Source organism: Athene cunicularia (genome assembly GCF_003259725.1).
Source record: "Athene cunicularia isolate RWA chromosome 3 unlocalized genomic scaffold, athCun1 chr3_part1, whole genome shotgun sequence".
NCBI lineage: Eukaryota > Metazoa > Chordata > Aves > Strigiformes > Strigidae > Athene > Athene cunicularia.
This window is the reverse complement of record NW_020799097.1, coordinates 40,972,761-40,987,083: the sequence shown is the minus strand read 5'-3', so window position 1 is coordinate 40,987,083 and position 14,323 is coordinate 40,972,761.

Below are 14,323 nucleotides of genomic sequence, written 5' to 3'. Positions count from 1 at the left end.
AGTTTGCAATCTCCAGTTAAATTAAATGAGTAGTGGTACAATCTGAGAAAATATAGCATTCATTTCATACCTATTATATAGACGGCTATCAGTGCTTGTTATCATTATAAAATCACACTTCAGATGCTCACATGTCTCCAGTTTTCAACTCTTCCAGGAGTTATAACTCTGGCACTCCTCTATGGTACAAAAATACCGCACAGATTCTTGCAATTTCCTGAGATACTACACCTGCAATATATTCATACTAATTGCTCCAGACTCATGCATACAGATGACAAAAGAAGCTGAATAGCAATTCAGCTTTTTCATGCAAAGGAAACATAATTGTTTTATAATATACTGTAAGTTTTAAACCTGCAGGTTAAGTATTCATTTAATTATTTAGGAAGAGGCTGCATTTCTACTCCCCCTGTACAAGAGACAGCCTGTCTCTGCACCACACCAGGAGAAACATGAGGGAAGGTTCTCAGATTTGGGATTTTCCTTCCTCTCTCCACATCTATCCCTTTCCCCTTATTATAAATGCAGTATTGCTTCTATTGCATCTGATTCCCACTTACCACTAGTATTTTCAGAAACAGGTTATTTGACCCAAATACATGGTGGAGCAAATAGAGGAAGAACAGGGGAAATATGGACTCCCGTGTTTCCCACACAGGCAATCAAATTCAAAACAGCTATTACCAATCTTGTAAATCAGGTCTTTTTCTAGTTAAGGGATTTTGATTCAGACCCTATCAGCAGAATGAAAAAAAAATATATATTCTACAACAAAATCAAAGATATTTTGATATTTTGAGTTTCTGATGAGAGAACTACTTACCTCTGCAACAGTGGCCCCAGTAAGATACATCAGTACTCGTTATCAAAAATCTCCTTTAGCTCAAATATTGAAGCTTGTGTTTTTTAAAATTGAAGAACCAATTAAAAGACACCTCTGGATTTGTGTGCATGTTTGATACAGTAGTTGTAATTTGTTGTCTGCAGCACACAGAGTCATTAAATTTGTCTAAAGGAGCTACATTAAAAAATCATCAACTGTTATAAACCATGGCTTAAATTTTCAAAAGACTTTAAGTAATTCAAGGGTCCAATTTCCATCTGCACTTCCTGGGCAGTAACTAGGCTTTATAGAATTAAGCAATGCCACACATCACCCATAGTGTTAATCATACCTCTTACAATACTTGTGTGTTGGTTTAGGCCCTGCCGGGACCGGAGGCCACATTGCCGTTGTCCCTCCCCCACCCTCAGCCAGTCAGGCTGGAAGTGAGGCACAAACCCCGGGTTAAAATAAGGAGAAATTTAATACAACAGTGTGATAAGCAATCTGAACAATAACAGTAGCAATGATAACAATAAACAGCAGTTACAGTGAACAAGACAAAAGATATACAGAGAAATACCGCTAAATTGTTACAGACAGCTCACTCGCGATGCTTCTCGTGACCAAAGCCACAAAGGAAAAAAGTTCCCGCACTCTTGCGCTTGGACCTGATGTCAGCATGGTATGAATAACCTGGCTGGAGATCCCTTTCCCCTTCTCTGCTGGGGAAACTTAGCCCTATCCTAGCTGAACCAGGACATAATCCACCCCTTTATTCTATACCACCTGCGTCATGTCCAGCTGCCATTTAGCAGTTAACAATAACAAAGTATTAATTTACACAGGCACAGCATAATTTACGGCATGTTCTCACCCAGAATCAAGTCCCCCTGTGGTATGCATCGGACCTCTCCATTGTCCTGTATCACCCACCAGATGCACCCAGGTCCTTGACCAAAAGCAATCCCATGGATGGGTTTGCCTTTACCTTTGCCTGGCGCAGGACTAAACCAGACCATTTTCCCAATATATTCTTCACGCGCACCACAGGGACTTTATCCCCATCTACAGCACGTGGAGGTTTCGACTGAGCCGGGCCAGCTCGACTGGCAGATCGTCTTGTGTTGACTAGCCAGGTGGCCTTTGCTAGATGCATGTCCCAGTCTTTGAATGTCCCACCTCCCAGTGCTTTCAACGTGGTTTTTAACAGTCTATTGTAGCGCTCGATCTTCCCAGAGGCTGGTGCGTGGTAGGGGATATGGTAGACCACGTTCTTCTGCCCAAGTATCTATGAGGTTGTTTTGGAAGTGGGCCCCATTGTCTGGGGTGCCGTGTCACAACAGGACTTGGGTTTCAAGGCCCAGGATGGTGTTCCGGGCGGTGGCGTGGGGCATTGGGTAAGCTTCCAGCCACCCAGTGGTTACTTCCACCATTGTGAGCACGTGGCGCTTCCTGTGGCGGGTCTGTGGCAGTGTGATGTAGTCGATCTGCCAGGCCTCTCCATATCTATATTTCAGCCATCGCTCTCCATTTCGCTGGGGCTTCACCCGCTTGGCATGTTTGATTGCAGCACACGTCTCACATCCATGGATGATCTCTGCAATGGTGTCAATGGTGAGGTCCACCCCTCCATCTCGAGCCCACCTGTATGTTGCATCCCTACCTTGGTGGCCCGAGGTCTCGTGGGCCCACCGGGCAATGAACAGTTCACCTTTGTGCTGCCAGTCCAAGTCCACCTGAGCCACTCTGATCTTAGCAGCTTGGTCTGCCTGCTGGTTGTGTCGATGTTCATCAGTGGCCCGACTCTTGGGTACATGGGCATCCACATGGCGCACCTTCACAGCGAGGTTTTCCACATGGGCTGCAATGTCCTGCCATACTTCAGCAGCCCAGACGGTTTTACCCTTACGTTGCCAGTTGTTCTGCTTCCATTGCTGCAGCCATTTCCACAGGGTATTCGCCACTGCCCACGAGTCAGTGTAGAGGTAGAGCCGTGGCCACTTTTCCCGCTCAGCAATATCCAAAGCAAGCTGGATGACTTTCACCTCTGTGAACTGGCTCAATTCACCCTGTCCCTCAGCAGCTTCAGTGACCTGTAGTGTGGGACTCCACACAGCAGCCTTCCACCGTCGATGTTTTCCCACAATACGACAAGATCCATCAGTGAACAGGGCATATCGCTTCTCCTCATCCGGCAGTTCGTTATATGGGTGGGGCCTCCTTAGCACGTGTCACCTCCTGCTCTGGTGACATCCCGGAATCTTTGCTCTCTGGCCAGTTCGTAATCACCTCTAGTATCCCTGGGCGGCTGGGGTTCCCTATTCGAGCCCGTTGTGTTACCAACGCAACCCATTTACTCCACGTGGCATCTGTTGCATGATGCATGGAGGAGGCCTTTCCTTTGAACATCCACCCAGCACCGGCAGTCAGGGTGCCAGGAGGAGTTGTGTTTCAGTGCCGACCACTTCTGAGGCAGTCCGAACTCCTTCGTACACTGCCAGTATCTCCTTCTCAGTTGGTGTGTAATTAGCTTCAGAGCCTTTGTATCCCCGGCTCCAAAAGCCTAGAGGTCGGCCTCGGGTCTCCCCAGGTGCTCTCTGCCAGAGGCTCCAGGTAGGGCCATTCTCCCCGGCTGCGGTGTAGAGCATGTTCTTAACCTCCTGCCCTTCCTGGACTGGCCCGAGGGCTACTGCTTGGGCAATCTCCCGTTTAATCTGTTCAAAGGATTGTTGTTGCTCAGGGCCCCATTCAAAATCGTTCTTCTTAGGGGTTACGTGGTAGAGAGGGCTCACAATCAGGCTGTAGTTCGGGATGTGCATCCTCCAGAACCCCATGGCGCCCAGGAAAGACTGAGTCGCCTTTTTAGAGGTTGGTGGGGCCATGGCTGTTATCTTATCACCTCCATTGGGATGTGGCGACGCCCATCTTGCCATTTTATTCCTAGGAATTGAATTTCCCTTGCAGGCCCCTTGACTTTCTTTTGCTTAATGGCAAAGCCGGCCTTCAGGAGGATTTCAATTATCTTCTTCCCTTTCTCAAAGACTTCCTTGGCTGTGTTCCCCCATACACTGATGTCATCAATGTACTGCAGGTGTTCTGGAGCCCCACCTCTCTCCAGTGCAATATGGACCAGTCCATGGCAAATGGTGGAGCTGTGGTTCCACCCCTGGGGCAATCGATTCCAGGTGTACTGGATGCCTCTCCAAGTGAACGCAAACTGTGGCCTGCACTCTGGCGCTATCGGAATGGAGAAGAACGCGTTAGCAATGTCAGTCGTGGCGTACCACTTGGCTGCCTTCGACTCCAGTTCATACTGGAGCTCTAGCATGTCCGGCACTGCAGCACTCATTGCTGGCGTAACTTCATTCAGGCCACGGTAGTCCACAGTTAGCCTCCATTCGCCATTAGGCTTTCTCACTGGCCATATAGGACTGTTAAAGGGGGAGTCAGTTTTGCTGATCACCTTCTGGCTTTCCAGTTGATGGATCAGCTGATGGATGGGGACCAGGGAATCTCGGATGGTGCGGTACTGCCGCCGGTGCACTGTCCTGGTAGCAATCGGCACTCGCTGCTCCTCAACCTTAAGCCGCCCCACCACTGAGGGATCCTCTGAGAGGCCGGGTAAGGTGGACAACTGTTCAACCTCCTCCAGGGCAGGTACACCAAAAGCCCACCTGTACCCTTTTGGGTCTTTGAAGTACCCTCTCCTGAGATAGTCTATGCCCAGGATGCACGGGGCATCTGGGCCAGTCACAATGGGGTGCTTATGCCAGTCCTTCCCAGTCAGGTTCACTTCAGCTTCCAGTAGGGTCAGCTGTTGGGATCCCCCTGTCACTCCGGAGATGCAGATGGATTCAACACCACTGTAGCTCGATGACATCAGGGTGCGCTGTGCGCCAGTGTCCACCAAAGCCTTATACTCTTGTGGGTCTGACGTGCCAGGCCATTGGATCCACACTGTCCAGTAAATCCGATTGTCCCTTTCCTCCACCTGGCTGGAGGCATGGCCCCTCTAATCCTGTTCATCATCACTCACTTTTTGCAAGATTCTGTCTGCGGGATTTCCGACCAGACACTGGAGCTGCCCTTTTCTTGGAGGACTCCCCTTTTGTGATGGTCTTCCCTTTCAGCTGCTCTACTCGTGCAGCTAGGGCGGCAGTGGGCTGTCCATCCCACCTCCTCATGTTTTCTCCATGGTCGCGGAGGAAAAACCACAGGGTGCCTCGTGGTGTGTACCTTCTGCTGCCTTTCTCTTGGGTGGGGAAACGTTTACTTCTAATAGCTGAGACATCAGCCCGTGCAAGTGGAACGTAGGACATGTCCTCTTCCATCTTCTGGACCCTCTGAGACAGTTCCTCCACAGCTGAGACCAGGGAATGTTGAGATGAAGGGAAATTTCCCTCATATTGCCGGAGCTTGCCAACCACTCCATCCACTGTTAGACTGTGGGTGTCTGTCCACCAGGACACTATTGCCAATGCTTTCAAGTGCGCTTCTGGTGCGCTCTTCAGGAACTTTCGCCACATCAGGTGTGTGCAAGGGGCCTGGTCCGGGTCCATGGGTGACTGCTCATCATTCAGATCACCATAGATCATTTCAAACACAGTCAGTTCCCTGAGGTTCTGGATGCCTTTCTCAATGCTGGTCCATTTGCTTAGCTGACACAGGATATCATCCTTGTAGGGGTGCCTCTCCCTTACACTGAGCAGAAGTCTCTTCCAAAGGCTGAGGGTTTGAGCCTGTTTCCCTATTTCCCTGTCAATGCCAGCATCCTTGGCCAAAGATCCCAGCTGCTTGGCCTCTCTCCCATCCATCTCAAAAGCACTGGCTCCATTGTCCCGGCATCGGAGCAGCCAGGTGCAAATCTGCTCACCTCCCAGGCGGCTGAAATCTCTCCGCATATCTCGCAGCTCAGTCGGGGATAGAGGTCGGACGATCACCTCTGGCCCTTCCTCCTGTTCCCATGCTGGGCCTGGCTTATCCCCATCCCCCATTTTGCGAGCTGACTTTCTAGTATATTTTTTCTTTATCGGGGCAACTGATACGGCACTGGCTGGCTCTCTGGCTCAGTCGCTGTGCTGGTGGAGGCGACTGATACTGGCTCTGCCTGTTCCCACGGCCCAGATACTGTACCAGTAACTTCACTCTCAGGTTCTGTAGCCTTTTCTCCCCCCTGAGGGCAGTGGGTGGTATTAAAGAGGACATGGTAGGCATGGGCAAGTCCCCAACACATTGCGGCGATTTGTGTCTCCTGGGTTTTGCCAGCTTGGTAACAGACCCTTTCTAAGCACTCCATCAGCTTCTCAGGGCTCTGTATTTGTTCAGGAGTGAAATTCCAAAGCATTGGAGGTGCCCACTGACTCAGGCCTTTGCCTATCTTTTCCCACACCCCTTGCCACTCACTGTTATCTGACCTCGGGGCAGGTTTCCGGGTGCTGCTGTTGTTAGAGAAGTGCCGCATGGCCCAAAACAAGATCTGGCAGACACCCAGAAAACATTGTGCTGCAATCACACTGGCCTGCAGGCTCCAAGGATAACTGAAACTCTCAAAAACCAAGAGGATCTCTCCCCCTGGCTCACCCATAGAGGGAGTGAGACCCCTAACTAAAGCCCAAATGGCAACCAGGTACCAGCCCACCACCACACAGTGATACAAGCGCATTATAAGCAGTCAGTAGTCAGTATAACAAAACAATCCCCTTTATACATTTTCCACCAATAACAAACATCAGCACTGGGAACACACAGTGGATATAAGGAATAATCCAGCCCCACCAAGCAAGCAAATGGGCCAGCATTTTCTTATCAAACAGTACAAATACGAACAGAAAAATTACACCCAGCAGATTGCTCTAACACACTCTGCTCAGGGTCTGTCCCTTTTTGATTCTTATTTCAGCCCTCTTGTGCCCCATGTTGGTGTGCCAAAAATGCTGTGGTGGTTTAAGCCCTGCCAGGACCGGAGAGCACGTTGCTGTTGTCCCTCCCCCACCCTCAGCCGGTCAGGCTGGAAGTGAGGCACAAACCCTGGGTTAAAATGAGAAGAAATTTAATACAACAGTGTAATAAACAATCTGAAAAACAGTAGCAATGATAACAACAATAAACAGCAATTACAGTGAACAAGACAAAAGATATACAGAGAAACACCGCAAAGGTTACAGACAGCCCCGTGCTCCCCAACCAAAGCCACAAAGGAAAAAAGTTCCCGCGCTCCTGCGCCCAGACCTGATGTCAGCATGGTATGAATAACCCGGCTGGAGATCTCTTTCCTCTTCTCTGATGAGGAAACTTAACCCTATCCTAGCTGAACCAGAACAACTCGCAAAATTTTTTCATGGATAGGCACCTAAGTGCAGGGTCAACAGAAAGCTGCTAAGCAGGGCATGGACCAAACTAGTAAGAAATACATTTTGAGCAGAAAGGGACAGTGCTTATATGAGTCCAGAGAGTTAGAGTCTCTGTTCAGAGTCATTAAATCTCCCAAATGCTCTCAGCCACTTGCATGATGCAAAACATAGGTTTTCCATAAAGAGTAATAGTGGTAGGCCACGAGAAGTAAGAGCTTTCAAGTTAAGTCATCCCCTGGGTGTATGGGGGACAGGGTCAAACTGCTCCTTCTGCCCAGGTCGTAACCAGATCTTGAGTTCAAACCAGCACCCCAAGTCAGCATCCCAACACCCAGCTTTCTGTAGAGTGGGAAAAGTATCTCAGTCACAACACTAGAGTTGCTTCTCTTTGTAGAAATAATTCGATATGCAGAGGACTGAGGCCAGAGAGACTGGCTTTAACCCCAGCAATTATGAAACATATCTAAGATGGGAGTTCAAGTCCATGTGTGATTGATAGATATCACTGCTCCAGAGCACGCATCTGAACCAGTGTCTTCTACCTCTCTCTCACAGCTACCATTTACTCTGAGCATGTTTTGACCATGCTAGTAACATCAGGCCCATAGTGAAGATGGTCCCATTTTGAAGGCTTCAAGGCTTTAGGCCACAGCAGTCCTTGAGGTAAATCTCAATATTCAGGTGATTTTGGACAGCAAAATCTTGAGCATATGCAGAACTTAACATGCTAAACTAATAGTAAGGAGGTAAGTGACAGCTGAGAAGTAATTATGCCAATGGTACCTGAATGCTGGGACAAGGTGATATCTACATTGTGCAGTGGATTATGGTGAAAAAAAAAGCTCCAAGCTGACTTTCAGAGTACATCCACGGAGTTCATCACAGCACCATGCAGAGACATTTGCATGGGTCTCAAAGGCAGCCTAGCCTTTTTGGTATGGCAGAACATGCATTATTAAATTCAATCCCTGTTTCTCAGCAGAGCTAATTAGTTCAGGTGCAGCTCAACACTGCTATAATTATACTCCATCTGCTTCCAGAGCTAGCTAGTTTGGGTGCTGAGAGCTTGGAAATTTCTCTGCAGTACACCCTCATGGGAGGGGCATGATACTATTATGTCCTTAGGCGTGAAAAGAGATGGATTGATGCTTTGGTCGCTTTGATGATGTGAGTCTTAGCAGCCTAAATCCTGCCGAGTTAAATCCTCTCGAGGGACAGATTTTTTAAGATGTTTAAATAGCTAAAGCCCCAGCTATGGCCCCAGTGTGATTTTTGAAAAATGCCTCATAAGCACTAACTGTTTGTTGGGTGGTAAATGATTCTATGCAGCTACGTGGCACTGAGACTCCCATGTCAGACACCCGACTGAGGCGGTCTGTCACAGGCAGCCGCCTACAGTGCCCCAGCTCTTACCAAAATTTTGATGTGCTCAGGTTGGCTTTGATGGTTTGCAATCCAGCATATAAATGCTAAGACTCATTTGGCAACACAGAAAATATCAAACTTGTCTGCTTCTCAAGAAACAGATAGTGACGACTCAGATGAATGCTAATGTAGCATGCTGTGTTTGCTCCCCTTAAAATGAAACCTTGATCCAAAGACTATTGCTGTGAATGGAGTATCGCTCCTCAGTGTCAATTCATATTGGGTCAGGCCTTGATTTTGTGGCATGGAGCAATTACTATGAAAGAGATTAGGCAACAACTTCCTTTATTCAGTTGTACAAGTTATTTCAAGATGAGCTGATTGCCCACATTTGTTTTGTACAGGCGGTTAAACTATCAATACCAACAACACCAGCATTGATCAATACCCCGATTTCCTCACTCTCACAGCTATTTTGCTTCATATCACTTTACAAAGGCTGTTGAGGACTTTCTTCTGGTACAATACCCTCCAGTACGATAATGCCGTGTCACAGCACATTTTTCCGGACATTGGAGTCATCTGTATGCATTTGCCCTGCAAGCTTTCCATCAGCATGCTCAAACAAGAATATTTTCAGTGACCACATGAACCCCACGGCACATTCTCATCCCGTCCACCATGTTTAACCACATAGCACTTCAGTAGAATATATATGTACCTGTGGGTATGTGTGTGTGTGTGCCCAGGGACAGCATGCTCTGCTTCCATGTGTGTTGTGCAGGTGTGAATGACACCTGTATCTAACAGAATGGAGTCTATGTGAGCATCTGTGTCACTGCCATTAATATTTTGACTCGCTGCACTGCTGTCAGTGCCAGCTTTCTCAGTACCGCTACGCCCCTTCTTGCTCTTTGCTTTCCAGGAGCTCTGGCTAAGGCTACTGAGACTGTTAGATTTTGACTGAAACTCAATCGGTTGTTACTTTTTTAACCAATTTGCAGACATCACTTTACACAATGATTTTGGCAAGTGACTAAGGAAGCTGCCCCATGTTACCCACTTGTCAGAGAAGAGATCTGCATTTCTGCTCTGGCTCAGCCATGGCTGTCTCACTGCCAAGCTACTCTCTCAGGGTGCAGACAGCCTCTAATGCCTCCTTGGAGTGGAAATAAATACTTGTTATATAAAGGTTGGTGCCTACTACTTGTATATATTTAGTGTATTCAGCCTTGGTTTAGTCGTCTCTCACACTGCACTGCAGCTCGCTGACTGGACTGTGTGAATTAAGCATTTTATATGAGTTTTGCTAAAGCACGAGAGAGAGCACACAAAATGCCTGTCTGAGCCTAGACACGTGCACCAGCTCACCAGCCATTCCTACCATTACCCTTCACCATGCCACAGCTCCCGACTTGGATATCCCAGGGAGCTTCTGCTTTCCTAGGTACGCCCCATCAATGGGAGCAGACTGCCGTGAAGCAAATCAGACTGAAAGGCAGTAATTAGTGATTGAGAGGTAGTAAGGAGCAGGTATAAGTGAGCATTTTTGCCCATTTCAGTGCAAGGCTAGCAGTTTAACTCAAAGCATCCCCTGCAGTGGTTTAGGCTGTTAGTGCCTGACTTTGTACTGAAAAGAAGAGGGAGGACTCACAGGCAGTCACAGCAGAGAGGCATTTTGAGAAGTTATCTCCACTCAGTTACCTCATCTGTGCTGAGTATGTGTGAGTGACTCAAGCCTGTGCAGTGTACATTTGAGCGGGTAAGTTAAAACCACTGGCAATTAAAAATAACCTCCCTGGTTTTCCAGTGGGATGGTGGAGGAGATGTCACACAAGTGCTGGGGCTCAGCTGAGAGGCAGCAGCTAACAGCTGAAAGACAGGAAATTACTATCGAGTAAGCTGGACACAATATCAAGAGGTCAGGGAGCTCTCAGGCCTGAAGGCCAGCACTCAGGTGTGGGCTAAAAAATTCTCTTAGACATGGCCATAGTTCATTCAGCAAGCTTCATGAGTCTCACGGACTGCAGCCCCCCTGAATGACTGAAGGGCCAAAGGCAAATGCAGCTGATGTAAAAGAAATTCTCCAGATCTCATAATTTGGTTTCTTATTTGTCTTTTTCTCTTGGTTCTTTTTTTCCTTCTTTATCATTTTGTAACCTCCTGTCTGTACAGAGAAAAAGGTTGTCATTCTCGTGTTTGCTGTAGCTCTAAATTTCATATTTTCAGTTGATTTTTGTTTTCTAGTTCTCATTAATAGATTACACATTACTTTTTTAATTAATTGCCATCTATTTTACTTTGTAACATTTTTCTGTGAAATAAATACTTTCCTGACCTGTTCCAGCCTTGTTTCAATGCTTAGCCAAATTTCTCAAGGCAGTGAAGGAAAGAACAAACAGCTGAACATCTGCTGAAAAGGTTGCAAGGGTGAATAAACTCTAATAGCTTCTAATAAGCTTCCAGAAATATATTGCATAAGGAGCAATGAATAGATTCCAGTCCTTAAGCCCTTACTTTTACAACTATCTTGGTCAGTTACTTCAGTTACAGACAGGAGTAAATTTTCAGATGCAGGATATATTATCAGCTAGTTTTAAGATGCATCCTACAGTGAAATATCTCTCTCTTCAAGCAACCATTAGTTGGGTTCAATACACAGCTTGCTTTTATGCATTACTGGTGCAATTCACATTGGGAGCTTATAAGACTGGAAGGAGTTCCTTACCATAGCTGAAATTCTCCACCACCACTTGGCTGCTCTGTAGCTCCACAGGGGCTCCACATGTAGGAGCTCCCCTGACTTGCATCCCAAAGTGATGCAGCCCAGCCCTGCCCCTGGAAGTGAGCATAACTTGCAGGTCGAGGAGAGCACCTGGTAGCTGTACAGATGTGGAAAGAAATGTTACTACTATTCTCCAACTTATTGTCCAAAGCAGTACCTTGGAAATTGCTGCAGAGTAATACCTTCTCTTTGCCTTGGACTTCAAATTTCTCCTCTTCAGGTTGCCCTCAGTTCAGCCATATGTATCTACCTGCCTTCTGTGAGTAAATACAGCACCAGGAAAGTCAATAGAGTTTCATTCACTTACAATAGAAGTGAATTTAACCATAAAGAGATAATTAAAAACAAAATGTTCCCTATGTGCCTGTTCTTGTAACTGTCCTTCATCTGAAGAGTTCAGCCCCACTTAGAGAATCAATGTATCAATAGAGAGTAAACTGTGTTTTCAATAAAACTTAAGATGTGATCAGATTCAGCATCGTATGATTATTAATTTTCAAACTTAGCCACAATCCTTTAACAGTTTTCATTAAATCTCCAAAGGAAATTGAAGAACTTGGATAATTATCAAAAAATACTGTATTAAAGTACTTGCCTCCATTCCTCTACATGTGCAGAAGCAACTTGGCATATTCATAAGGCAACCAAGTATAAACTGTTGACTGAAAACAATGATGCTTCACTGCCTCTTATTTCTGGGATAGCCCTAAACTCATTCTGCCACCTTGTGTGATCAACGTATATTACAGCACAATTTCATTTTCAGGTGAATATTTCTTATTCCACTCTGGTAGGTCTCGCCTCTTATTTAGTAGTCCTCAAAGCCTGTACTCAGTTAAACCATGTGAAGACAACAACTCATCTCTGATATTCTAATATAGACTGTCAGAATGAACCAAATTTAATATTTCATTCATACTCCACTTCCCAAAAGGCCACTTAGTTTTAATAATTAGAGCAGTGAATAATTCTTACAAATTATATGAAAGAATGCACATTTGTGTTAGCTTATTGTTAGATTGTGGTTCTCTTGAACGTACAACTTTCTTGAAATGATTTATTAAATAATGCCTGGGAATAGTTTTAGCCCATATCATCCATTCAAAATAATTTGTTAAAAAATAAACCCAGTTTTTCAAAATTTGAGTTGTGTGACTAGCCACTCTTTGTCTTATGGGCTATTTCCCTTTTATAGAAATAGCTTCCTCATTCTTACCCTGACTGGAAAAACTGTGACCGTTAGAAAAACATTTGCCTTTCAATGTAAAATGCCTATGGAAATCAAATACAGAGGTAGTCTTTCAGAAAGTTTCTCCATTTTTTCTCAATATTACTCATTTCTGCTGCTATGTTCAGTCATGAAAATATTAAAAAAAAAATCAAATAAGTTTAAAAAAAAAAAAAAAGCCTTTAATGAAAACCCCACTTAAAACCTGTTAAAATTGTTTTATGCTTTGATAAGATGAATGAATTCAACTATCTCGTTCTGAAAACAGGGAAAGCATTCCTGAAGTTCATCTACAAAAACCTTCTGAAGCTTTAGGTCAGACTATCATGGGAGACTCCACAGGGGATTCACACGCCCAGAAATGACTACTGGTACAATACAAAAATCAATAACGCTACATGAAGTTGTTACCTATGGATGTCATGTCCCTTTAGAGCACCAGCAAACGCCCATGCACCCTGTAGATACCAAAACACATAAATGGGACACCACCTGTGTCCAGAAAAGCTCCCAAAAAGAGGGACATTTCACCCTGTTCCCAGAAAGGTGCCCAGCACATCCAGGGTTTAAATGTCTGTAAGCTTATGTGTACTGATCTGCTGGTAAGTGAAGGTGAAAGAAGTCAGGAAGCAGAGAGAACACTTATCAGAACCTCCTTTAAAATCCTACAGACACTGACATCTATTACTACCTTATGCTCTGTAGATACGGAACTAGATTTCATTTCTAAGAAGTGAACTATTGTTTGGACTTAATTAACCAGAACTGCAGTGCCTATAAGATCTATGCTAAAAACAGTGAACGCAGTCAAAGCAAAACTATTCCTGTAGTCTAGTTTTAATGTCTTTCGCACAGAGAAATAATTATACCTAAAAGCTGATGTTTTCACCTCATACTTATGGAATACAATTCATCTTACAATATCTCATCATCACCTTGAATTGTGGCTATGGTCATAAAACTGTTTACATTAACATCACACCATTTTACTCACCATACACTCTGCAAGTAATCAAATCACAGGGGTGATCTCCAGTCTTTCTGTGAGGAGAAATAACTGAGGCAGAAAGATTCACAGTGATTTTAATAAGAAAGAGGCAAAATATATCTACCAGATACAAACTCAAAAAAATATGCAGTTTACATGTCAGAGGAAGCATTAATAAATTTGTAATTTGGCAAATAATTTCAGGCCAAACACCCAAACTGATAATGAATATAACTTCAGAAAAAATGTCTTTTGTTTCCTGACTTACTCTCTACAAAATTTTGACCTTTCTTTTAGAAGTTTGTCTGTTTAAAAGGATCAAAAAAAAAAAAATAAAAACAAAACTGAAAACTTTGCCTCTGACTGTATTTTTCAAGTTGACCCAGAGAGGAAAAACATATTGAAGTATTTTTTCAATTATCTATCGATAAAAAATACAACCTTCATACATGTTACACACAGTTCTAATTTCAAAGGATTTTGGCTCAAGTTCCAAAAGCACAGAGCAGCCCTAAAATGTGCATAATTAGCCTGGTATAAGGGAGCTTACGGTAAAGGGACCTGTAAAGTTTGAATCCCTGTACAGGCTCCTGCAGAGCCTTTGGCAAATCATTTCATTTCCTTATATCTCTATTTCCCGATCTATTAAGACAGGGCAATAATACCTACCTTCCCTGAAGAGGTGACAGTAATTAAGTCAATGTTTTGCATAGCACTTTCAAGATGCAAATCTCTACATTAAAGTTCTAAGTACTATTATTATTATCATCATTATCAC